The following is a 24,243-nucleotide window of genomic DNA, read 5'->3' as shown; positions in this document are numbered from 1 at the left end:
AAGGGAACAAGCATTCCCTTACTTTGAGGAGGCTTCCGTGAGTGACACCCAACTGCAGGGTGCAGCACATGTCCCATTGGCATCACTATGCCAGTGCTGGGAAGCACTGACATAAGGGGTTAGGACTGTGCCCTGAATTATGTTTCCAATGTTACAGCCCAATCCTAACTCCCTGTACAGAGATACAGTGGCATCAGTGTAGTAGCCCATGGTGGAGTTTGGCCTCTGGAGGCCTCCTTTGGTAAAGGAATTTTTGTTCCCTTGCCTTAGGGTAAGCCCTTGCCGGGCCACTGGGTCTGCTCAGACCTGTGCCAGCGATATTGCTGGGAATAAACTAAAATAAATCAAATTCAAATAAAGAAAGTGGAATATGTGGGCAGAGTCTTTCTTTGCGAATTCTTTGTTTATGTGAAAGCGTTTTTGTTTCAAAGGCTTTGGGATTAACTGACTGACCTGCTTGTTTTAATTGTCCTAATATTGATGCTGTGGCTTGGTTATCTTTTGTTTCATTTAATTAGACTTGTATTGATTTTATTGATTTTATTGTAAGTTACCTTGAGGTCATATTTGGGCTAGAAATAGCAGTATATACCTGAGTGAAAATAAAACAGAATAAATAATAACCTAAGTTCAATATTTGAATTTAGGATACATTCTCTCTCTCTCTCTCTCTCTCTCTCTCTCTCTCTCTCTCTCTCTCTCTCTCTCTAGGTGTGTGTGTGTGTGTGTGTGTGTGTGTGTGTGTGTGTGTGTGTGTGTAATTGCTGTGATATTAGTTAATAAAAACCAGTTAGAACCTGTGAAATTACCAATTCAAATGAACACTTTCCATTGCTGAACCAAAGAACTCCATACAAAACACATAGTCGAGTCTTCTTAGACCTTGCCTGTTGAAAATTATCTGTTTGTCAGCCAAGTCATAGTGAAACTGGCACACTGCCTGCTATCCCAGCTCAGTGCCTGTTTAACAGATGGCTACAGAGGTAGGCAGCCAAAGTGTTAACTTAGCATCATCTGTGTGTTTGTACAGTCCAGCCAAAATTCCCACCCAGAAGTCTTAAGATTCTGCTTTGAGTTGGATCTATACAGGCATAGTAATTCATTCCAAAATAATATTAGTGTTATTTTTTTTTCTAGTAGGACATAATTTTTCTAGGAGGACACATCTACACCATAAACCTACGTTAATTTGCTAGTCATTTGTTCAATCATTGTTCAGTCACTGGGGAGCCTTGGAAACTGTAGATGGGGTGGTGGTGGTGGCAATATTTGGGTTCAGAAACTCTAACCAAAAAATTCTCAACTATTTCTGCTATATTATTATCCCCAAGATTATTTGGGAATTCATCATTTTAAAGCAGGTATAAACCACACAGAATTTGTAGCGAAGATGTGTCATTAGTTGGTCTCATCTGGTTTGCAAGAAAGAGAGAAAATGAATCCTGAATCAGGGTCAAACCTGTGAAATGTGGTTGCCAATCAGTCAACAAATCAAAATTCCATTTTATCTCCAATGTATGACAATATGAGCCAGGTTCTTTCTTCTTCCAGGTAGCAGCTCCAGTTCCTCCTCATGAACTTACTTGGGAGATAAGATCTACACATAAGCAGACTCAAGTGATGCTCTCCCAGGACTACCCAGATGGGCAGAAGCTCTCAGATGTTCCTAAACAAGTAAAGGTGTGTGTAAAGCAATCAAAGTTTAATTGAAATCCAAGAAACATTACTAGATTAAGTTTTATATCATGATTTTTCATGTTTCTTACTGTCCAATCTTATAGGGAGGATCCACTGGCAGAATTAGCATTCTGCCAGCTGAGATTGCCTTATGACAGTCATAAAAACTGCTCTGGTAGCACACAAAGCCGTATATAGCTGGCACACCAGTGGAAAGACCTCAGAGGCCCACCATCTGCTAGAGTATGATGGAGTACCCACCCACTTACCGACAATGAGTTAGCAGTAGGGATGGGATAGAGCAGAGGGAGGAGAACACTGGTAGAAATGGGAGAGGCCAGGAGATGGGTCAGGACATGGGAAGGGGGTGGCACCTTGTGCAAGTGACTTGTGCCATATACTATATCTTTCCTTGCTTCCTGACATGCCCTGTTCAGGCCCTGTTGTCCTCCTGTTCATATCAAGAATGCATGTCCAAATTTTAGAAGTGAATTAAGAAAAATAAAGTATTTTTCTGAATTTTTTATTTGGGAGGGGGGGGGTCAGATGAATTCATTTCAGATGAATTCATATGGGATTGAGCCAAGGGGAATTTACTCATCACTGTTTATAATCTTGAGAGACAATGACTTAGAAAATAATACCCAATGAATTTCAAGCTATTGGAAAATATGAACCCAAGTTTTTCATGATCAGATACATTTTATGAAACTATATTTCACAAAATTGACTCCTAGCTCTGTTTTTGTACAATGATCCCAGTGGAATATAAAGCATCTCAACTAGGAACCAATCTGATATGCCTCTGAAGATCAAAATGGAAATCGCATACCAAGGAAACACTGAGAGAGAACCAAGAGCTCAGTCTCTAATACTAATAAACACAACAATTATCTCAATTTTCTAACTGACACAGAATACATATTCTGAAAAATAATGTAGAGCGCAATCCTAACCCTTTGTGTCAGTGCTTTCCAGCACTGACATAAGGGCAATGCAGCTCCGAAGCAAGGGAACAAACATTTCCTTACTTTGAGGAGGCCTCCATGAGTGCCACCCAACTGCAGGATGCAGCACACGCACCATTGGCACTGCTATGCTAGTGCTGGAAAGCACTGACATAAGGGGTTAGGATTGTGCCTGAAGTCAAAGCTAATTTGGTGAGTTCTTGCCAGAGCTCAGCTGTCTGATCACCCTGAAATGGATCTAGTTCTTGCAAATGCAAGCAAGCTGGCAGAACCAAAGCTGGTCAGATATATCATTGTCACATTACTATTCTTCTTCAATTAGTGCTCTAGATCAATCTCAGTTGAACTAACAGCGCCAATAGCAGCTTGTTTGGGAAAACAAACTACCGTAGTCTGTCTATTGCCCATCCACTGGGCTCATTTGTATGTACAATTACAATTGGGTTTTGTAGAGTGGTTGATCTATATATCTTGTTTCTGATACAAAATCTGACTGGACAAGCCATATTTGCCTGTGCTTTCCGAATTCATCAAGTCACAAAGGAAGTAACTTCCAGCTGAAAAAACAATTATGTATGCATAGTTCATTTTGCTGTAAGTGGAGTGATCTTGTGATAAGTGGCAGACCTACCCCTGCGGCGCCCCGGGGCAAAGGACCACCATGGAGCTCCCCCCCCAGACAAAGCCACTCCCTCCGCTTACCTGGATCACGACAGAGCCTCAGGTGACTGCAGGATTCACTGGGGATGCATTGTGAGGCTTTCCTGTGGTCTTAAATTGTGCTTCCGAAAAACCGGAAGTGCAGTTTCTAACTATGTCAGGAGCCTCAAAAACCTTCCCATGCGATCCCAAAGGTGCACAAGGCTCAATGCCCAGGGCATTTGCCCCTTTTGTTCAATGGCAGGTCCACTGCTGCTTGTGATTAAACTTACATTTTTGTTGAGCACAAAATCCCATTGTTCTCTGAGGTATTACTGTAAAATAAAGCATTTATGGAATATATAGGGTATCCCAAAAATATACACACATTGTAATGAGCTCCAACTCGTACTTACTTCATTGTAGAAATCCTGCAACATTTGAACTTTTCAGGGAAGCAATTGAAGGACATGTGTGGAACTCGCATCCCAGCACACACATTGGTGAATGCCTGCAGATCTCTTACAGCCCAATCCTGTCATCGGGCTGCACTGCTAGAACTCACATTCCAGCAGCACAGATGGACTTATGGCATTACAAAATGTAACAATCTATACTAGCATGCAACCAGGCTGTTACCAGAAATGGCAAAATGTCATCCATGTAGCAGTGGCATCCATGTAGTCTGAAACACCTGTAAGTCAGCTGTGGGGGTGTTTCTGGCTCAGGAAGGGGAGGAACTGGGCTGAGGAAAGTGCAGGAGGGGTGCATTGAGTGACAATAGTGCACTATCTCCTATTTTAAAAACCTTCCCACCCCTTTCCTTTCTATAGACACGTGCCACCAAAATATGTGGCCTATGTCCAAGGAGACCCACTGGAAATCGGGCAACCGACCAGAAGGTAAGTGCAAAATGTTTTCATTCACCTCCTGCAGGTTCTCAGATCATTCCCACCATAGGATGCAGCTTGGTGAGGATGTATTGGTGCTGGTGGTACGGGATCCAATTGGGCTGTTAGGCTACAATCTTGTCCATGCTTACCAAATAGAAAGCCCCATTGAATTCAATGGGGCTTACTTCTGAGTAGAAATTCACAGAACTGTGCTGTTTTATTTATTTATTTATTTATTTATTTATTTATTTATTTATTTATTTGTGTGTTAGTCAATGATGTCAGCAATGTATAGGGGAAAATTCAAGCGCTTGACTGTCTGTCTGTGTCTGACTGACTGACTAAATAAATTGACAGTTCAATCCTGAGCTTCCCGGCACCTGTGGGAGAAGCAGCATCAAAGTGGCTATGCCTCTATCCAGAGGGTGCCAGGAAGCATTCGGAGGTCACCTTGGGGGAAGGAGTCACAAGCTCCGCAATGGGTCTTCTCAAGTCTATGCTGGCTATAGTTCTATTTTGCTTTACAGCACATTTACAGCACCCAGCACTAGTGCTTTAGGATTGGGGCCTAACTGGGTCAGGCAGCTGCTTCTGGCTACACCATATGCAATATATGTGTGAATTACAGTTTAATAAATTTGACACTACAGAATGGGCATACGTTTTCTTGAGACATGTAGATTAAAACATGTCTCAATTTTCACATCATATCATATTTTACATTTGCATTTTTGCTTTCTCATGTCATCCTTGGATGTTCTATCCTATTTTCATTGCATTTCAGGAACTGTTTAAAAATCTGCCTGGCCTGGTTGGCAACCTTCATTCTCGAAAGATTATGGTATAAGCCTACAGCACCCGGTATTCCCAGGTGGTCTCCCATCCAAGTACTAACCACGCCTGACCCTGCTTAGCTTCCGAGATCAGACAAGATCGGGGATGTGCAGGGTAACAGTTGCTGTAAAAATCTGTCTTTGTTATTTTATATTGCCCTAGGTTGGCAATATTTTTTGCCATGCTAGTATTCCTTCTGAAAAGTTGAAGTTGGTGTGATAAAGTCATCACTTTTTCCATGTTATACACACTCATTTCTTTTCTCCCACCAGAGTGCCTTGTAAAACAGGTTTTGAACATTCCCGAAGCTCTGTGAAAATCTGCAGAATCTGTTAGCTGAGCTGCTACTGCGATGAGCATGGACTCTGTGGACAATGGCGCCTCAGTTAGGGACGTGTAAAACATCCCCTATCACTTCTGTGGACATTCCCACCTCATAGAAAAAGTGCAGAAGTGGTTATGCCATTTTTGTAAGGATATCTTTTTGTATGCTTAACTCATATCCTAGAATAAGTACACATCATTCATATTCAGCGCTCTGGCTAACTGCTGCTGAAAAAGACATCAAGCTGTTGCTTGTCATTGTTTCTCATCTATAATCCTGTGCAGGAGTTCTCTTTCCACACATACAGCAAATATATGGAGGGGAAAACAGGACCTCAACTGATGATCCCTCATCAGATGTGCCAGCTGGCCATATCCTGCTTAGTGTGAAAGGGGCCAGGGTTGGTGTTAGGATGACCAGGTTAGGCACTGGCTGAAGGCCTCTACCTGACAGAAGGCCACTTAGTGATCCCTGAATCCTCAGTACCAGTGGTAGACCCCAATGCACCTTCGACGATAGGCAGGAGGGCCATGGATGATCCAGTGTAGGACATTGTCTCAAGGCCCACAGCAACCTGACACCAAAAAGGGGCTTAAAGTGGGTCCTTATCTGTGGGTTCGGTTCAGGTACAGAGAGTTCTTGGGCCTATGCTCCGTTAAACTCTGGTGCACGCACAAAACAGGACATATTTCCCACAAATTTTTGATGTGTTTGTGAAAGTTATATAAGTGTTTACAAAGACCCCAACTCTTCTACCCAGCTGCTGTCTTAAAACTTGTCAAAGGTTTGATTCAGTCTTCCCTCTGAGAATTTGATGCCAACACTTTTTTTCTGTTTCTGCAATATTCTTCCCAAACATTAACTTTTTGCGATAACAACTTACAAAATATAACTTAACAAAAGAACACATAGCCCCACATGGCTAACTGTGCTACTAACACCCATAAGTCTGTTGTTCTGAAACCTTTATTGGCATGTCAAACACCCATAAGTCCCTTCAGTGCTTTGCCTTTGTTTAGAGAAGGGACAATTAAGTACAGTTAAAACAGAGAAAGAGAGCAAATGAAGCCAGATGGCACATGCTCACCAGTCCTTTTGTGAAAGTGAAATGTACTGAAAGGTATCTGAACATAACAACATGAGAGGCATCACCGAAACATCACCACTGTGAAGACAGGCCACAGCAAACCTGAGGCACCACGCAGACAGACAGACACGCACACACAGACAAACTGGCCATGTGACTATGCAATTCTAACTTTAGGAAACCAAATCCACCTGCATCCTTTATCTTGTCTGTATCTTCTTCAAGTCTCAGAGAACACCATTTTCTGTCACCTGCCCTAAAGAGATTTTGAAAAGCTGATCTACTAATAGGGCAGAACAATCTTCTTCCTGCCACAAGGCTCACAGTGCACCAGAGACTTGTTCAGGCTGGCATCTGACATCCCTCAAGTCAACAGCCAGCAAAACATTTTTCTTCCTCTTGCATATTGGAAAGATTCCTGTTATTTCATACTGTTTCTTTCCAAGCCCCAGTGGTTATTTGCTTACTGAATACTGGTTTAGGTTTACATGAGCTTTTCATAGTCGTGGCTTGGAGCTGGAGAACACACACTCACAACTTTCAGCATTTGACTGCTGAAAATTTTAAAACTTAGTACATCTCGCATTATTCCCTCTACATTGAGACCTCTACCAAAGGCTCTGGGAAGCCTGAGGCCTTCATAACAAAAAGTGTGTCATCTCCTTTGTTGTTCCATTCCAGTCCCTGGCCCAGTTGAGAAAGAATACAAAGGGAGGAGGCAGCTGAGAGAATTTCTGTCAGAAGGCTACAGCAAAGTCCAAGACAAATAAGCAGCAGTATGAGGTATTCCAGATATCTGAAAGAGAAATTCTTGGTTATGTTCAGACTTCTAGGTAAATAGTCCAGATCTCTCCAAAATCTGGGCCAGGGGGAACATGCTATCTTTATTTTTCTGTGACACCCATAGAACTTTTGTGACGTCAGAATCATTCTTTCTCTAATGTCTTTGGCATAAACCCATAGGTCCTATACTATTGTAACTAATCCTAAGCACATACAGATGAAATAACCAGATTTTATTCCCCTGTATATCTGCCTCCACTTCCATCCCTTTACTGTCACCTCTCTGCCAAATTTTATCTTGCAGTGTAAGCTCCTCAGGGCAGAGACCTGTTTTCCTGTATCTAAAAAGTGTTACAAAGACAGTTGGAGCTATATAAATCACAAAATATAGTAATAATGACCAATATTGCAAGAACATGAGAAGGGCAGCCCAATCCTGAGCTGCCCAGTGTCCAGGACTGCAGCAGTTGCATACCTACCATAAGGTCCAATGGGGAAAAAGCCCCAGGCGCGAGGCACCAGGACCCTGCGGAAACCTCTCTGAGGCTCCTGACGGGAGCAGAAACTGCGCTTCTGGTTTTCCAATGCGTTCCTGGGTTGCGCAAGGCTCCATGAGTGGGGCAAGGTGAGTAGGGAGTGAATTTCTGTGGGGGTGGTGGTGGTAGCCTGTGGGGAGTGCCATTGTGGACCTTTGCCCCGGGCATGGGGCCAGGGAGGTCCGCTGCTGGGCTACAGCACTGCCAAAATGGCTGCTGCTGCATCCTATGGACACCAGGCTGCCGCGGACGGCTCCGAACATCTCTTCAGGGGAAGGGGACATTTGTCCCTGTGAGTAAGGGAAGCAGCCCTGCAATGGGGCTATTCAACTCTGTACCGATTGTGTTGTATTTTGTATTTTCCCCTTCCCTTTGAAAACAGGTGTGAGGATTGAGCTGGTGTTTCAACATTATTCACTGAACTTGAGCACCAGATTTCATTCTGCTGTCTCAAAGCTCAGTGAGTACATGTATGATCAACAAATTTAGAACAGAGGATCAAAAAGAGCAGTCAATAAACCAAAAATTGCACTTTGCTTGGCCAACAGATTACACATCAAGCCCTTTATTTTGGTAAACCAGTTTGTATACGATCTTGAGAGCAATGGCAGTCGTTCTTTAGGGAAGCTGTGTTTGTCCCTGGCATTGGCCACAGTAGATCATCCCAAAAACTGTAATGACCTTTGAATCTCCCACGCCAAGACAACAATGCTGTTTATTCCACATCCGAGATAATACCACACAAATCCATAATGTCTGCTTCCTTTTAACCTACAGTCTTTGGCATAATTATGCATCTGTGTATTCTACATTACATCATCTGTGGAGAAGGCAAAATGAAAACTGACCAGATGCTAAAACCATATGACACCGCATGGTGGGATAAGAGGTTAAAAAAACCCCAACCCTGGCACTGGTAAGTTGCAGATGGTTCTATGAAAACCCCATTGCAATTGAAGTTAGTGTCACCATCATGTCACTTTTAATAGTGTCACCATTTAAGATAGTGACATCTGACACTATCCGGTCTGTTTTTGAATTTTCTGGAAGTCACCATGTTAAATCCCATTCCCCCCAAATCCTGTTTTTAAAAGTATTCCTTCCTAACACATTAAAATGGATTTGTGCCACCCTTTTCTTGTCTTCATACACTTGTTTGGCTCCTTGTAAAGAGCTGTTAGCTTTTCGGTGCTTTTTCTGGCATGCATAAATGTCGGAGAGAGAAAGAAAGAAAGAGCCCAGCCTCTCCAGCCAATTCTTTCTACGTAAATATTTTACAAAGCAAGAAAAGACTAGAGAACTTTGTTTAATTTTTTTCTGCCTAATGACTTTGTGATATCTGAAACCTGGAAGAAAAAAAAAACCTAGCAGCTGGTGCAGAATGGTATACATGCCCTTTTTATAGAGAAGCGGGTGTCATGCACTGGCACACAAACATCTTGGCTGTACAGGAATAGCTTGCTGTATAGGGCCAATTACATTCTGAAATGACATGGCATAAAGACCTGATGCAATCTGCCATCCCAGCATCTTGTTCAAGGCAAGTAAATCTCCATCGCTCCCAGGAGGCGACTGGTTAATAATGCATCAGCGGTAATGTGTTGGGTGGAACTTGTACAAAAGAAGGCACTGTAAGGATGTGAAGCTAGAAGATGCTTTATTTGGCATTTTCACCCTTTCACCTTCATTTGATACAGATGGTATGACCATATCTATCAGTGTAATTCTTGCTGTTTCATTCGGATCTTTTTTTTTTCCCGACTGAGCCTGCTGCTAAGTGGACGGGTGATATTCCACCCGATTTCAAATATTGCTCATCAATCCACAATCCTTTGTTATTTTTGAGCTGAAACTTCTCAAACCAAGAAGCCAATGTTGTGGTACTGGCAGCACCTAGCATGCTCACTGCAGTGTCCATTTTGTCATGTGGCAAATAATGAGTGATTTCTGAGCATAACGAGCAAACGCTTCCCTATTTTTTGATCATTCACAATATGTGATGGTTAGGATTGCCAAACCAGCTCATATTGTACTGATCTGATTGGTCAAACTGATTTCTATCAGGTAAATGCCAGGAAACTCCACATTCTTCCAGTCTCCATCCCTGAAATCCTGATATGTCCACATGGCACCCCTGACCAAATAGGGATGTGTCCTGGTTTCTTTCTGACCTATCATTTTCTGCTCTGAATTTGACTTCATCTTCTCACACCAAGGAGATCTGTACTTCTAAAACTTTTGAAATTGTCAATTTAGAGGTTGGCATGCATGGTCCCAATGCCCAAGACCCAGGTTGGTCCAAGCCCTCATGATGCCTGAGGCCCCATGCCAAATGTTGCCCTACTTATCCAATGATGTGCTGGCCCCTGCTCCTTCCACTCTCTAATGTTCTAACATTTTGGACAAATATTTTGGTAGGAGGGCCACATCATCTCTCTGACACTGGGGGAAAAAAGAACTAATATACATTTCAAATTTGAATAATTTGACATAAATTGACATAAATGAATACATTAGGGCACAATCCTAACCTCTTATGTCAGTGCTATCCAGCTTTCCAGCACTGATATAAGGGTAATGCAGCTCTGAGGTAAGGGAACAAACATTCCCTTACTTTGAGGAGACCTCCATGAGTGACACCCAACTGCAGGATGCAGCACACGTCCCATTGGCACCACTATGCCAGTGCTGGAAAGTATTATTTATAATACACATGAGAACTATAATACAGCCATGTAGAACCACCTGAGAACTATGAACTCTTGCTCAGTGAAAACATACAGACCAACCCAGACCAAGCCAGAAACACATGGAGACATAAGTTGTTCAGAGGCGATGGGGGGGGGGGGTAAAATAACACCAAGGGAAGAGCAGAAAACACATGAAGACTATAAAAGGCCTTGCTCTAACTTGGCCTGTAGCTCACACCTGGCAGTCAGACCAGCAGTTGCAGGCCAGCACAGGCTCCAACTATCTCTGATGGGCCAGAGGCTCATTGGAGACTGAAGGCTCCCAGTAGCCCAGACTGGGCATTCCCAAGGGCCACAAATGGCCCGCAGGCCTGGGTTTGCCCATCTCTGCTCTAATTAATGCTTTCATGCTCTAGCTCAGCTCTCCCCTCCCCTCCTCATTTCCTCTTCTTCTCAGTTCAGTTCTTCCTTTACCAGTCTGAAAGGAGAAGGAGGAACAGTGGAGGCAAGTATGCAGACAGAGATGAGTGCCCCCCAACCAATCTGCTGCCTGATGCAACCACTTCAGTTGGCCTCATGGATGGGCTGGCCCTGCCAGGACTGCATGCACCATAAGTAAGATGTCATTGCTGTTAACTTCATTTTTATTATAAGCTACTTGGGTCATTCCTGCTGTGATATACACCACCACCACTTCACCTCCTTCATACACTTAACACTCGGTTTAACATTCGGTTTACACTTCCCTTCCGCCAATATAATACTTCCCATGATTGGTTTCATTTCACTTCTTTTCTGGGCTGTGTGGCCATTCTTCTCAATTAATAACTTAGTGCAAGACTTTATTACAGTTCATCTATGCACCTTTTTCTCTCCCATACAAGTAAACTACGAATAAACTACAAGTAAACTAGTAAACTACGAGTAAACTACAAGTAAAACTCGTACTTGGATTCTATACATTTGTCTGTATACATTCTTTAAGACCTTTGTCTGAAGTACTGGAGAGCTGCTATAAGTCAATGTGGACAATACTGACCCAAATGAATCAGTATAAGGGAGTTTAAGTTTGAGATCTTCACACATCAGTTTTCCCAAGATCACGATCTCACACACACACACACACACACACACACACACACACACAGAGGAGTTATTTCTCTTCTAACATAGATCCCAGGTTTTTTTTTTAACCTTTTCTTGAATATGATGTTCCATAACCCTAAAAACTTTTATTGCTTTTTCATGGTATCTTCCCTAATTATATTACATTCTGTAGGTTACTGTTCTTCATCTGTTCCTGTTTCTAAATGTTCTGTGCAGAGACTAGCACAGTGTGATCTTATTGACAAAGAGATTTGTACACATGCAGCAGGTCCCAACCATAGATAAAGGACAGTGGAAGCACCCAGAAGGAGATAGTTATTATGCCAATCCTGACTCAGAAAAGGGCCTTGCTGGAATTGCAGAGCAGTGGAAAAAATATCATAGAACAACCACCACTCCGCATAGACCACCATGGAAAACAGAATGTTGGACTCATAGGCCTTTAGCCTGACCCAGCAGGCTTTTAGTATGTCCTTATGGTTTTCTGTGGCTGGAATCACTGCAGTTATCAAGTACTGGTGTAGTGCCACTAACTCAAATGTCTTCATAAGCACAACTTTACTTTCTTCCTTATAAGCAAATAACTTTGATTCATTTCCATGGGGCAAACAAAGCTTGAGACAACACTGGACAACTGTTATTCTGCATCCAGACCCAACACTCCTCTGGCCCTAGCCTCAGAATTGTGGTAGGGAGATATGTATGTGATAATTAGGAGAGATATATGTGTACACAAGCCTTCCATCTACACACATACTGACCTATCAAAGGGCCCAATCCTGTGGTCCGTGGCACGGACCACAGTTGCAAATGTGCTGTAAGGCGCGTTTGCTGGGCTCACCGCCGGACTCCTGCTGGTGCTAGCCCAGCGCCTGCTGGTGCTGGGTTAGCGCCAGGCGGTGGCTCAGGTTCCACAGCTAGCCGGTCTCCCAGACCGTCGGGCAGCGGAACGGGAGGCAGGGGTGTGGACGGGGGCATGGGGATGGCGTTCCGGGGAAGGGGGAGGCCGGCAGGGGCGGGCAGGAGGCATGCCAGGAGGCAGGCAGGAGGCATTTCGGGGGGAGGTAGAGAGGCGGATCCACGGAGCTGTGCTCTGCAGGATCCAGGGCGCTCATGCAGGGCTGTGCACCCTACAAGAGCACCTTTACTTTAGCGCTGACCTTTTGGTCGGCGCTAAAGAGAGTAGGCCCATTGCGGGGCTGCTTCCCTTATTTGGGGGAAGGGGACGAACATCCCCTTCTCCCGAGGAGCCTCCTGCGGTAGCACAGGAGGCGCAGGATTCGGCAGCAGCCCTCCGCGAAACTGCCGAGCCTGGGCACTGCAGGCAGTTCAGGATTGGGCTGAAAATGAGTATTATTTTACTAGTCCAGACTAGTTTGAGACTAGTCTCAAACTTTTAGCACAGGACCCCACTTTATAAAATGACACTCTATTGCAACCATTTTCAACCAGTGTGCCAGGGCCAGGGCACACTGGTGTGCTGTGAGTGGTCCACAGGTGTGCCACAGGAATTTGGGGGGAGGTCATTTATTAGTAGGGCCAATGGGGCTGTGAGTCCCCCACTGGCAGCATGGTGTGCCTTATCAATTGTCAGCAACCTGATGGTGTGCCTTAACAATTTTAGTGCCTTGTCAGTGTGCCATGAGATTAAAAAAGTTGAAAATCGCTGCTCTATTGGGACCCACCTAGGCTTACCAGACTTTTAAAAAATGAGATCTAGAAAGAAATAATATTTTTATTTTATTTATTTATAAGTAATAATAACCAGAAAAAAGACCCTCAAACATTAATCTACCTATATTTAAACATGCTTGCAAACTGCAGGAGCTGAGCTCTTTGCAGGGTAATTAGCAGCTACAGTATCTGCTTTTTGAACAGCCTCAGGACTTGAGGCAGTTATATGATCTTTCCATCATCCTTTGGTGACCCACCAAAAATCAGGTCGCAATCAGGTCCTGATCCACAGTTTGGGACCACTCTACTAATCATTAAATGCTCGGTACCAGTGACTTCTAAGATTTACAATCCAATCCCAACTTTTCAGCACCAATGCAGCCACTCTGCAACCTGGAGATAAGGGAACAAATGGCCTCCGTATTTATCCCCCCCCCACTGCAGAATGCAGCACACGCCCCATTGGCATGGCTGCAGTGGCGCTGGAGTTAGGATTGGATTCATTCAGTATAAACCTGCTGTTTTATACCCACATTCTAGAAAGTGAGACCCAACAGAAATTACTCCCAAGTAAACACGAATAGAATATTCAGAAGTAAGCTCACTATGCTCACTGAGACTTGGCTCCCAGGTAAGTGCATATAAGACGGCAATCTAAATGTGCTAGAATGCAATGTGCTTTTTCAGGTAGGGCTCAGCAACTCTGGGGAATGGAATGGATTTCCTTTTTCTTCATACATTTCAGCAGAAGAGTAGAAAACCTTCATGACTTCCCCTTGAATGATGCATTTAAATGCAAAAAGGATCCCAGAAATTAGTCTCTTCTTTAAAATGCTGATGCTGTTTGGTTTTGTTTAGAAAGCTTTTTTTAAAAAAATACCAGTCTTCTGGCAGCTTCATTTCCCCAAGCAGCTTCCTGCTGAAAATGAATACACTTTGATTATACCTGATGTGAGTCATACACTTAAAAATTAAACTGTCGTCGACCCAGTGCGCCGCAGCTGTGAAGAAGGCAAATTCCATGCTTGGGATAATTAGGAAACTTAAGAAGAAGAAGAAGATTAAGAAGAAGATTGCTATTATGATAGTCCCCTTATATAAATCTACAGTGTGTCCACATTTGGAATGCTGTGTACTGCGCGGGTCACCCCACCTCCCAAAAGGATTTGCAGAGCAAGAAAAGGTGCAAAAGAGGAACACCAAAACGATCAGAGGGGTGAAGCACCCTTCAGACAAGGCAAAGCTAGAATGTCTGGTGCTTGTAAACTCAGAATAAAAGGAGGGTGTCTTACCACCAAAGGCGAAACCACCCGCCCTCCACGTCACTCAAGTTTGAAGGGTAGCCAAAAAGACTGTCAAACGACAATATGTGATAGAAAGAATATTTTTTTGATATACATAATAGTATGCCAGTGAAGGCAAATATAAATGTAAGTGCATTTCATAAAAGAATGATTACATATACATATAGAGGGGTACACTGGCCGAAGAAAGCATACTACAATAATCCCTTCAGTGTGCAGTGGAGATGGACTGAAATGCGGCAGGTTCTGATGCATGCCTGGTGAAATCCAAAGTGCCCTGGCCTACCTTTGGGGAGCTTATATACCTATATGTATTCTGAAAGTGTGTTTACCGCTGTCGCCAATGTGCCCCACAATCAGATGCAGCTGGGCTGCCACTGTGAGTGGCAGTGGTGGCTTTCCAGAGGATCTGTTCTGTTTCCTGGTGCTGGTAAGTCAGAGCAGGAGCAGGAGGGAGACAGGAGATGGGACAGGGGCAGTGAGAGGGGGCCAAATGGAGGCAGGAGAAGGCAAGATCAGCGGCACTCACACATCTCCTACTGTTCTCAGATCCGTGCCAGCAAAATAGCTGGTGCAGAACTGAGGAGACCCATAGGGAAAGCAAAGTCTTTCCCAAGAAGACCTCTGCTACTGCTCTTCTACCATAGGATGCAGTGTGCGTCTCCTTGGTGCACAGGGAGGGATCTCAATAGGACTGGGACCCATGCCACCTAATTGTCATGTCACATGATAAGAGGTGAGTCATAATGACATTCTGGGAATTATATCTGGCTGAATTTCATAATCTTAATTCCGTTCCCAGTTTAAGGTTCAATTGATGTGTTATTGAATAATGAAAGGACAATAATTTCTGATTTATGCAGTTTAATCCATTAACACTTGATTTAACATTCTTCACTCAGTGCAGTTGAACCCTGCAGAAGCATATTAGGCTTTAGATATTTGGCTGTTCGCAAATGTGGCTGAAAGCAATTATCTGGCTACCATTCAGCAGAATGCAAAATAATTCTAAATTAGCAGAGGGCATTTCAATGATACACAGAATGAACAGTCTCCAAAATGTATCTCAAAACCAATTATGATGGATTCACATCACTGTTGTTGTCTGCTTTTTCAATGCAGTGTGGCGATACTTCCAAAATTAATCTTATCCAAATTTCTACCTGGATTCTGGAATTTAAAATTATTGTATCTCAATATTAAAATATATTAGATTTTGAATCTCAAATTAAAATATATTAGAACTACTGTGTGTTTTACATCTGAATTTGAACAAATCACTGTACATATTTCTTCCACTCATGCATATTTCCCCCCTTCTGAGGGGCATACACATGGTTCCACCACCAGTACCAGCTAGGGGGGAGGGGCTCTGGGGCAACGTCTTGCAGTGGGTCTCCCATGAGACCCCTTAATTTCCCTTGCTTGCACATTGAGTGCTACCAGTGCCACAAGTACTGAGGTTCAGTACTGGCCTGGCACTGAGTTGGCCTGGTCAGGTGGGTATGGGCATGGATTTTTAGGCTGTGCCTGAATTTCAAAGTGTATTTGGAGGGGGAAATATCCAAGGAATTTTGAGAGAATCAAAGAGTTTTGACAACATAACTGAAGTTTGCCAAGAGCTTGTGTACCTTCCCTAATTAATGTCCCAATCCTATCCAGGATTGGACTTGTGTGCAAAGAGCTTTACAACAGCTGACAAAAAATGGTTTCTGGCGGCACATATAGTGTGTAACTGGCGACCATTTTTGCTCACGCTGCCGCAACTGGAAGCAGCACAGGAGGCCCACTGCTGGATCAGGAAATGTAGACCTGATGGTGGCGGAGGCAGAACAGGGTGGGGAGGGGGTGGAACAGGAGAATTCCTAGTTAGGGCAGGAGCAGGGAGGGCAGCAAACTAGGGGCAGGATTGGTGGCACTCAAGTGTGCGATCTCCTCGCCCCTTCTGTCTCCCTTTCCTCTGCATTACATGCTTTGGACTTACACGTGCAAAATAGTAAGCATAGATCAAAGGAGTCCCATGACAGAGGCGGAGGCTTTCCCCAGGGTCAGTGAACAAAAGTTCATATACCTCAAGGAGACCTTTCTAACTGCCACCCCTCCTGTAGATGTAGCACGTGCTCCATTGGTGCAGCTGCATCGCTGTGAGGGGGCTTTAGGTAATATTGGGCTGTTAGTATGATAAGCTGCCATATTGTGTATAGCCAGGCCAAGGGTTAGTATGGGACAAATAGGATACTTTACTTGGACCTGGATTCTAGAGGAAGTCAGCCTGGGTTACAACCCATTAACACGAAGGAAAAAATGAGTCTAAATTGTAGCTGATGTATGAGGATGTTTATGCAAACCTATTGCCCTGTATCACTATAGCTAGATTCTACATTCATCTCATGAAGAATCACCTTCAGCATGAAGGCAGCAGAGTAAGTGTGATTGTGGCTCCTCACCCAAAAAGATTTCTATTTCATGCAAACCCGACTCCCTCTTGAGTGGGTGTCACTGTGGCTGCAAGCCTAACCACACTTTCCTGAGAGTAAGCCCCACTGAACAAAATAGAACTTACTTCTGAGTAGACCTGGTTAGGATTGTGCCCTATGTCTTGTGGTCCACTAAGAGCATGATGAACTTACAACCCAATCCCAGGCATGTCTACTCAGAAGTAAATTCCATTGTAATCAGCGTGGCCTACTTCCAGATAAGTGATGCTAGGATTTCAGCCTTACCAATTTTGCTACCTGCCTGGAACAGCACAAGTGGGGATTGTCAAGGACCTGTTCAGCATGGCATGTCTGGTGGGTTGTTATAGCCTGGTCAGAAAATAAAATTTTCTGTCACGGTTTGCTTTGCATCCTTTCAAAAACCACTACATGTTCATCATCTCTGTCTCTTCTTCCTAAGTTTGTTCTCTCTATGTTGTTTTCTTTTCCCTTCCATCTTCCATATAATTGGGTCACTGAGTTCATTGAATATTGTTTGAAGCTTTCTGACAGTTGGAACAATTGATTATTTGTCTGGATAGGGTGAAAGGAAGGGGAATTTCATACTGTATATATAAAGTGAAGAGGAAAAACTCAATAATTGTTCAAATATTAGACAGCATTCATAAAAATGTTGCAGAAAAAGTGGGATTTATTTCTTTTCACTCCTTTGTCCCTTGTAATGGTACACCAAGCTGTGAAGTTCATTTATGACACTGTCACACTGTATTGACAAATCCGACCACTTTGGGGAAACCGAGGGCACTGCATCTTTAACCATCTCTGTGTGTTTACCCTGAAACTCATTGCTAGCTTTCCAGTTGAACTGCAGTTGTAATTTAATTTTGACAAATTGATCTAAGCTTTATTGTTCAGCAACATGATGATTTTTTTTTTTAAATAAAGTTCTGGATAGCAAAAGTCCTCCTTTTATTAGCACCATGAAATGCGATTTTCATAAACACCCATTTTATCACACAAAACAGAAATTGGCTCCATTTCAGAACATTTTAAAGTAGGAGCTAAACATGAGCCATAGAATTTGAACTATTTCATATAAAATTGAGTACATTGTTATATACCTGAGGGCACGATTGAACACGCCTGCTGTAACTCTCGATGCTCTTTGCAGTGCTTGTCATCTTTGCGATCTCTCGTAAATGGAGGAGCCTCCGTCTGAGCACATGACTGTTTCCATTAGCCTCTCAGTGATCTGGCTCTAATGACTCTTTTCTGGAGTATAAATTGTATCTGGTAATGTCTCCCAATTATAGATCAGTAACAGAGTTAATGCAGCCTTAGCTTCCATCTAAGAAAGTATTTTTTTTCCCCCTGACACTAATATTTAGTGGTAATAGCACTACCCATTGTAACCAGCTGATCAAATGCTGTTCTCAGTGCTTTGTTCTCCAACTAATACTGAATTGATCTCCATAAGGTTTGGAATTTGCTGTCACGAGATGCGATATCACCATTAGGTTTAAAAATGCATTCGGCGCATTCATGGAGGACAGGTCTTGGCCCATCGACTGTTATTAGTCATGACAGGAAATGGAACTTTTGTGTTCAGACACAGAAGACTTCTGAATATCAGGTGCTGGGGATGTTTTATGCCCTGCTTGTTGCTTCCTGGAAACATTGACTGGCCACTTTTAGAAACACATGGCTGAAACGTTTGGTCTGACCCACCAGGGTTCTTGTTATGTTCCTTGTCAGATGCACATAGTGGTCTGATGGTCACTGGGGTTCAGATATGGAGCATAAAATGGTGGATATTAGGGGATAAGATGGAGTGTTCAGACTGTGGGTGAGGAACACTTCTTTTGAATGCTCTGCCATGTTTAAAAAAAAAATCCCTACAAATAGGAAACTAGCAGTTCAATGGGATTTATTTATTTTCTCTTCTTTGTCCCTTGTAATGGCACATCAAGCTGTGAAGTTCTAGACCAGCCCTTAGTATGCCTAAGCTGGTTCTTATATGCACAGCATTTAACACACTGAGTAGTAAGAAAATGTGATTCCCTCCTCTGTAATCTGGTGCAGTCCATTCTAGCGTCTCAGTCGGCTGTCACCTCATTCTACCGCAGGTGTATTGATAGAGCATATAATGTGCTATATGTATTGAGGTCCAGTGAAGGATTAAGTTAACAAGGCAGGAGCAGAATGTAAGAGGAATGCAGAAATGCAGTCTACTCTTCTACCCAATATAGGTAATCCCATTCAAGGCCATTTATGTAGTCAAGCAAATCTAAAACTGTTGAAACAGGTGCATTTTTTTTTTTTTGGTCTTAGCAAACAGGATGTTAGAAAGATGGTGAGCAATTTCAACTTACTCCTATGTTAAACACCATTCAAAGCAGTACCTTTTAAGCCCAAGTCCTCTAGGATACAAATGGAAAATCTTAAACACTGTTACAGGTAAAAGTGAAGAATTGGCCTATGACTATAGGTAAGGGGATGACCTGAGAATGGAGATTAAATAAGAATAAGGGTTAGCCCAGAGGCACATCTTGTCTAGCATCCTATCACCCACAGTGGCACACCAGCTGCCTCTGGAAAGCCCATGAGCAGGAAAGCAAAGCAGGCTGCCACTGAAGCCATTGGTAGTGCATCGATTATGATAGTAGTCATTGGTAGCCATTGATATCAGTAGCTATCAGTAGCCATTGATAGACCTGTCCTCCATGAATTTGTTGAGTCCCCTATTAAAGCCATCCAAGCTACTATGGAGGTCCTTTTGGAGCACTTCACAATCTGCTTTGTGAATCAAATATATGTCACAAGTCTAACAGCCCAGTCTTATCTGATCCCCAGCCCCCAATGTATCCAAGCCAAAAGGCATGCACTGCATTCTATGATGGGGGAGGCAGTTGGAGAGGTCTCTTCAATGTAAGTAAATATTGGTTTTGTTCACTCGTCCTGGGAAAGTGTCTACTGTTCCTTTGGAACTCCTGTGTCCAGCGCCAGGGATTTTTTTGGCACAGGACCGAGGTGTGTAACAGTGGCAGAAAAGGAGAGGAAGAGGGATAGAATTCAGCAGCATACCCATGCCACTGAATCTGCCTTCTCTCTCCCTTGTTCTGACTTCCTCCCTGCCCAGAAACTCCCCCATTCCTCCTCCTACCTTGCCCTATTCTTCCAAACACCCACCCCCAATACCACCTTACCTTGCCTTGGTAGATAGTGGTCTGGCCAGTGCTCATGGCCACCAGCGATTGGGTTGCACTGGCTGATGGCACCAGAGCATGAGACAATGTTGTGTGACTTCAGGCAAAAGCCAGCACTTCCACTTGGATCCTCCTGGCTCCACTGGCAGAGAATTTAGTTTGGATTAGGTTTGTAAGTTACTTGTTTCTACTGAAACTGTTCAATATTCAAATTCTAAGATCTTCTGAATTGCCTGCATTTTGGCTGCACAAGCCAGGGCTTCTCAGTCCTTCTGAACATAACAGCTAAGCTAAAGGCAGCCATGCTCCCATAACCTATGTTTACCTGCCAGGTCTACTGGAACACGACAGCAGATTAGCCATTTGCTGCTGAATGATACTCATGGTGTCATCAACAGTCAGGCACACCAGGCGGGCCAAGGATGAGTATGCTGGATCCTATCTCTCCACTTGCAGGCTTCCTGCTCCTTGCTAAAGATTTGGCAAAGGTCCAAGGAGACCCATTGGCAAGCAGAAGGTTTACAGGGGGTAAGAGGAAATAATTCTCCTTTCTCCTTCCAAATTTTCCAGTCAACCCCCTCCCCACAGGATACAGTATATTCCTTTTTGATGTGGCTGCATTGGTGGGGAGGGGGTGTAGGATTGGGCTCTCAGTCTATGATATCTTCAGTTAAAAGGATTCCAGGTAGCTAGAATGGGAAAGATCTCTGCCCAAGCTTCTGAACAGGCACACACATTCAGAGTAGACTTTACTGAGCTAAACCAACAAATAGTCCCAATCAAATGACTCATAACTACTCCACACATACACCAAACATTGCAGTAGGATGTTTGAAAGGTGAATCTATTTGTATACATACAGCTTGAACATTGAATAGAGACCCTATTAAGAATCCTCTGCAATCAGGATTCCCAGATGGGTGGAGAACCTACACGCACAAGTTCCCCATTCAGATGTTCCATTGAAAGTATGGACATTGGGCTCTAGGGTAACAGGCATTGTCTCACTCCCCCCCCCCCCCACCTCAGTGTGGTGTATGCATTGGGAAAGAACAAGTGGAAAGGCTCTAGTATAAGGCAGCATCATGAGTTCATATGAATTAAACAGTTGTGGATTTTTCTCCTGCTAATCTCATCAATAAAAAAGTTCTAAAATGGCCTCTATTCTCCAAGCAATGTACCAGTACGGAGATATGCTTATTGCTACAGATAGTGTTTCATTTGAACTTTGCCATATCCTCACAATGGACTATTTGCTTTGGAGTGCACATTAATTAGTGATATGCACCAGAGATCAAGATGAGATCTAATGAAATTTGAATTAACTGTTAAGCTGCAGTGCAGCTCTAGCTCCATCAGCCAGCAGGGGGCAAAGATTATTCATTGGAATGCTTCCAAAATCATTTAACTCCCCAGATAACTTCCTTCCAAATTGCTGCGCATAAAATCTAATTGCCTTTCATGCTTTTTGGGAACTTTTTTTGCATGTGGAACAGCACTGCGGGATGCTGAAGGCCGCAGTGTTGCCTGTTGTTGTGTGTAACTGTAAAGTCTGCTTTTTTTTCTTCTGTTGATGATACGCTACTTTCACTAGGCATGTTCAAATGGACCTGTAATTATAATTAAATCAATGGCAGTTGTGACATCTGTGCCTGGCATTTCAAACAAGCAGTCATTCTCCCTGCATGTGACTTGGTTCGGACACCTGATGTGTATCAAAAGTGCTCTGAAATGAGCATTGGCCTGTAATTTAAATAGCTTCTGGATTAAGGAACACTTTGTAAAATTGTGTATATTTTACATGAAGCAAGACATAATCCACATCCTCAATTCAAACAAGTCCTATCTACATTTGCTTGCATGTGAAGGATGCTCAGAAGATGTCTCTGCTTGCCTGCTGGCCTGCAAAGAACTCATCTCTGTATGCAACCTGTGGGTTTTAGAGGTAGTCTATCTCTGAATGCCATGTGCAACAGGATATGGGTATCTGGTTCTCTGTCTGCTTCCTGTCAGTGTTCTCTTAGTCTCCCTCCTCTAGCATTCTGGACAGCTGCTTCTTGTATTCCTCCTCTAGTATTCTGTAACTTGCTGCAAAGGAAGGGGCATGAGAGCTTGGTGACACAGTAAGTATAGGGTCCGCCTTTATCTGCAGTTTTGGTATCCGTGGGGGGGATGTATTCCCCACAGATATGGGGGGGAGCCTTTATGTATGAATGCATGCATTTAGGAGATTTCTATATTGCCTTGCTATGCTAGTGAAAGCAACGTAGGAGGTAGAAAATTAGACAAGGCTTCAGCTGTAATGGCAAAGTTGCACAGTATGCACATCGAGATGTTAAGGATGAAACAAGGAAGGGTAAGAATGTAGCAATTGGCCAGTGTTTTCCAGCCAGACAATAAGCCCCTACCCTTTGGGAGTCCAACCTCCACCCACCTGCAGAGTAAGAAAGCTCCCTGTTTCCCAGTTAGGAAAGAAGGCGTGGATGAGGTCCTGACACATCACTAAGGAGAGGAAACCACCACCACCCTTTTTAGTAACCTGCCAATACTTTCATAATACTGATGTTTCAGCTGCTGCTACTACCTGAAGAGCTAAGCAGGAGAATATGTGGTTGTGTTTTCAGATGGGAGACAGAGTGTCAAGCTGTGATAAGCTGCAGTACCCACTGTATCCGAATGGGAGTTGTTGTTGAGTTGATTAGCTGCACAGTGAGCTAAGTGCGTGAGAACGTGTGGGTCTGTGGCCATGTCCATCCCCTCCCCCCGGGGTTCCAAATGGGGTCAACGGGAAATTTGTGAGACTGAGGACTTACCCTGCCTTGCAAAGGATGACCAGGAGCATGGACTGGCATGGCAAAGCCAATTTATTTGGGCAAGATTTTTAACATTCATCAGGGCTCCCGGCTACATCACTGGGACTTGTGTCCTCAGGGCAGTCTCCCTGGTGCGTATAACACCCACCTGGCTGGGGTAAGTAAGAGTCTCAAAGCCAAGTTCTCTGGGTGCCTGGTCAACTGGAACTGCAGCGCAGTTTCAATGGACACCCCTGGGGTGGTTGCTGGGGCTTCGATGCCGCTTGCAGGCAGGGGGGTTGCCTATCTAGCCCCTGGTTCCCATCCCTTTCGGGCTCCTCCAGTGGATCCAGTGCCTACCAGACTCCCTTGCTTCTTCTCCGAGAGCCAGGCAAGGGGCCTGCCCAAGCAGTCCCAGTCTGTCCTCTAGAAGCGCGAGCCCCAGGAAGAGCATCCTCCCTTGGTGGCTGCTGGGCTCCTTATGAATCCAGCAGCTATTCTCCCTGGCTCCACCGCTTCTGGCCATGTGCTCTGCTTCAGGTCTCCAGGTCTCCCTGATCCTACTCTCAGGGTGACCCTTTGCCTGGGAGCCAGATCCAGGCGGTACTTATCCCCTACTCCTGAGGAGTACCTGTCTCCTGAAGAGCTCCTTACTCCCAAGTGCACTGACATTGCGGGGACCAGTCCCTGGTGATAGAAGGCCAGCTGGCAATGAATGGAGAAAGATTTTGAAGACTAAGATGGCTCCGCAACTACTTTCACTGCTGCGGGGAGCCCTACTGCAGGTCACGCTGGGCTCCCTGCACCCCCGGGAGGCTGCAGGGGCTTGGTTACATGTACCCAAGCCCCTGCAGCCCCCCTGAGCAGCGCAATCCTGGGGATCGTGCTGCTGCCTCCTCCCTGCCTCCAGGCTGCCCCCGCCCCTTAAGTGGGCAGGGGCCAGGGCCCGCAGGCTGGGGCGTCAGGACGTCCCAGTTTGAAAAGAACTGGTATATACGCTCATGCCACAACATAGAGACATTACATAACATAGTACCTGTTAGAGTTTACAGAATTGGTTTTATTGAATCTGTACCTTTGGAATTAAATGTTTCTCAAATAAATCTCCTGTAACTTGGAAGATGCTCCCCAGGGATGTGTGGTGCGGGGACAACAGTGAGACAGAACTGCCCCATTGTAATCTGTGGGAAAGCACCGCAGCCACCCCACCTGCTTACATCTGAGGAAGCTCTTCTAACCATGGCCTAGGAGAGGGGGGTAAAGGGGGTAATTTGAATAGGGGCCTAGGGT

General features: G+C 44.1%; 1 pseudogene; it reads right to left on the bottom strand.

Moving 5' to 3' along the window:
* Positions 1–5,023: 5,023 nt before the first annotated feature.
* LOC136650735 (5S ribosomal RNA) lies at positions 5,024–5,143 on the bottom strand (annotated as a pseudogene).
* Between the last annotated feature and the right edge of the window lie 19,100 nt (positions 5,144–24,243).

The sequence above is a fragment of the Tiliqua scincoides genome, chromosome 4 (assembly GCF_035046505.1).
Source record: "Tiliqua scincoides isolate rTilSci1 chromosome 4, rTilSci1.hap2, whole genome shotgun sequence".
In the NCBI taxonomy this organism is placed as follows: Eukaryota; Metazoa; Chordata; class Lepidosauria; order Squamata; family Scincidae; genus Tiliqua; species Tiliqua scincoides.
This window is presented reverse-complemented; position numbering and strand designations above follow the sequence as displayed.